Genomic DNA, 3,773 nt, shown 5'->3' with positions numbered 1-3,773 from the left:
TTTTTTGCGTTAAAGTGGGAGATGATGATATTTATCGGAAATTGTTTTTTCAAACTAATAATAGTATGAGATAAATAAAAGAAAGCGCACTTAACTCGGGATGTGTCGGTAGGCTCAGCCTTGAAAATGAAAGGGCAATTTGATAAAATGGGTCGGAAATCTCTTGTGGGTAAAACGTTTTTTCCGTAGAAAATAAGTAATGAAAGGTCAGCCATACTCAAGCCTCAATTTTTGGTATGAAAAGTGGAAAATATTATAAAGTTTGAAAAGTTTAAAAAAATTTTGAAAACGTTATCATATGATGCTTGGGTAGGTTTAACGTTAGAGTATGCCGTGTAGCCTGTGATATAAATCTTAAACTGCTAGTTTTAGTGTTTTACACATCATTGGCGTATGGTTTTATAACCTTAAATCTTGTATTGATCGGATGCCCCGGGTCCGGAGACCATGGGTCTGTATGCCGACTATTCATCTGGGTATTCACAATTCCAAATGGGGTTGTGAATATTTAAAATAAAGCTAAAAAGAGCAAACCCGCACATTTCTGCCACATAAGTCTTTAAACATGATCACAAAAAGTACAAATGCATTACAGACTTGATCATCCACGTTGTTAGCCATGTGGGGTCCACTTGCTCGCGTCTCATTACTATTAAGAAACGGACCACAAGGGACACGCCACATGTAAGCCCTACAGATGAAATTTTGCATACTCACCTATGGTAATGGTTCGGTGTATTGCTTGATAACGGGGGTATGTCATGTTGTGGGGAACACTAGCTATTAATTAATTGAACCTTAATAAATATCTAATGGCTGCTTGGTAGACTTTGATGCTTAAGCTTAGGTGGATAAACAATACCCTTGATCGTCTTAACTATTCATAAAAAATTTAGAGCAACAAAAGTTTTAAATCTGCTAATTTTGAGGTTTAAGTCAAGTTGGAGTGGTCTGGTCCAGTAAAAGCTGAAAATAAGCGGGTCTTAATTGTGTAACCCTTAATCAGCTTGATGATTGTTGATGCATGGTATTCTTACCTAGGTAGATTCCTTCTCTGATTGGTTTCGATCTTGTGTTTAGTTGCTTGTTTCTCATTTACTTTTTTATTTAATTTCCTAGTTTAATTTTAGTTTAAAATCCCCCTTAAAACATTAATAATAAATAGTCGTGTCGTAAGTCGAGTCTAATTAGTTAATTAACGTAATTTATAGAGTCATGTGGGTTCGATATTCCGGACTTACTTAGCTTTAATACAATCGATCGGTTCACTTGCCAGTGTTTTGTTTAGTTGAGTCTTAGGTCTAGTTTTTATTACTTGTTTAATTTAATTAATATTTAATTGACTGTTTTTAGCACATCACTTATATTCTTGCATACTTCTTGACATTCCCATAACAGTGTGGCTTTTTTCTTTCAACCACACCATTGTGTTGTAAGGGATACTAAGTTCCCTCTAAAAACCATGGTCTTCACAAAACTTGTTGAACTTAGTGGAGGTATATTCTCCACCCGTATCAGACCTCAACACCTTTATATGACATTCCCCTTCTTTGGAGTTTGAAATAACTTCTGATTTGTTGTGTATGAAGAAAACCCAAAACATTCTAGTATAGTCATCTATAAAAAGAACATAAAAATGACTACCACCAAGACTTGGAACATGCATTGGTCCACAAACATCTGAGTGAACCAATTCAAGTTTCTTTGTAGCTCTCCATAACTTAAATGGGAAAGATTCCCCGCCTCTTTGGGATTCTGTTGAATCTAGAAATAGGTTTTATTGTCCATGTTTTTGGTGTATTGGATATCTATATAAGGCATTCTCCTATATTAATTCAAATCGAAGCAATTGGATGTCCAATTCGGGCCTATATGACATGACCGATCAATAGAAAGACTCCAACACTCCACTATTTTATACATCACACTAGATAGATATCATATTCATGGAATAAGATTCACTTTCAAGATGCCTTGGTGGTGAAATGGTAGACATGTGAGACTCAAAAGCACTTGCGAAAGAGCGTGGAGGTTTACGTTCGAGTCCACTTCAAGGCATAATATTGAGAATGCTAATAGTGTTTTCCTACAACACACCCCTCACACTTTTCTGTTAACTGGATTTTGGGCAATCCAAACACCATTTGGTTATCATGTAGAAGTTTTAGACTTTGTGTAGGAAGATGTGTCTGGGAAGTTACAATTCAGTGGAGTAAACGGAAAATGGAAGGGCAAACACCACAAGTGTGAGCATTGCGGTTGTAGAAACTCAAATATGGAGGACTTTGGACATAGACATAGACGAGGGAAACGTCGGATGTCAGGGAAAAGTTGAGGTGATAGTGGAGTGCAACAGGACAAGAGACACATAAGGTGTTACAAGTGCAATGAACTTGGACATTACAGGAGTGAATGTCCAAACTTGGAAGGAAGAGAGGAGGCAAAATTGGTCATGGATGATGACGAGGAACCAACGTTGCTGTAAGCAGGTCTTGAAGAAGATGATCGTGATTAAGGGGGTGAATGTAGTGTTAATCACGCATCATCAAGAAGTACAAGTGTCGTAGTGTAAATAGTTAAAAGTTTGTTTAATTAAGTTATACTTAAACAAGTCTGTAAAGTCTAGGGTCTAGATGTGTCAATATGAAAGTTTGTAAATGCCATGTACAAGTGTCAATCTATGATTGGATCATGTAATTTATAAATAGGGGCAACAATCAATACGTTTAATTCATTCAATCAAAGTTAGAGTTTAAATCAAAGTGTGTTGTCCATATTATCTTCTTGTTCATCTTGTTATCATATCAATTCATTATCATAGATCTAGTTCCGGGCCAACATTGGTATCCGAGCATCAGGCTTTCACGAATTAATTGATAGTTTGAACATCTGAAGATTGGCGTTGACTATTTCCGCAACAAAGAAAGATTTTGGACAGAAAAAACACATCGGCAGCATTTTTCCGGCAACATCGGCTATTTCTAGCAAAGTTTCGGCAGATTCGTTTTCCCGCGAACTTGTTTTGGGTGAAATTGAACAAGCGGTTGTTATGAACGGTGTTCTCCGTTGATATATTGAAGTTCCCGGCAAAAGAAAAAGGCAGAAGTGGTTTTTCTATTGAAACCGATTTTCCGGAGAGGGTTTCCAGCGAACTCGTTTTTTCCGGCAGGACGTTGTTTAGCGAATTTTAATTAACGAAATTTGTCGGTGCATCTCTCAGGAAATAGATTGAAGGTTTGTATAAAAATATTGGGTTTAAAGTCCAACAAATCAAGGTTTGATTTGTGGTGGTGGCCGGCGGTATTTCCGGCAAAGAAAGAGAAACCAACGGCGGTGGTTCGGTGTGGTTCGGGCAGCTGAGTTTCAGGGCAGTAAATTGAAAGTGGTGGTCCTTGTTTTGTGATTTTCTATCAGGTAGAAAACAGAACTACAAAACAAGTGAAAGTTTGTTTGAAAATAACGGTTCAGAATTTTTGGTTAGGAAATTAAAGATCAACGCAGAAGGCGAGATTGATTGTCAACGCATGAAGCAAGATTGACTATCAACGCAGTGAGATTGATCGAGATTAACGCAGAGAATGTGGGATCGATTGTCAACGCAGGAAAGCGAGATTGACTGTCAACGCAGAAGGCGAGATTGACTTTCAACGCGAGGCGAGATTGACTTTCAACGTAAGGCGAGATTGATCAGAACCAGTGGATCAAAGAGCCAGGTTTTGTTTTTGTAAGGATTGTACAAGTATAATCAGTGGGGTTATTTTATTTGGTTTGAG

Source organism: Bidens hawaiensis, unplaced genomic scaffold, assembly GCF_021521415.1.
Source record: "Bidens hawaiensis isolate Kalapana, Puna unplaced genomic scaffold, B.hawaiensis_p1.1 tig00050615_1, whole genome shotgun sequence".
NCBI lineage: Eukaryota > Viridiplantae > Streptophyta > Magnoliopsida > Asterales > Asteraceae > Bidens > Bidens hawaiensis.
The sequence above is the reverse complement of the archived record's forward strand: the minus strand, read 5'-3'. Positions refer to the sequence as shown.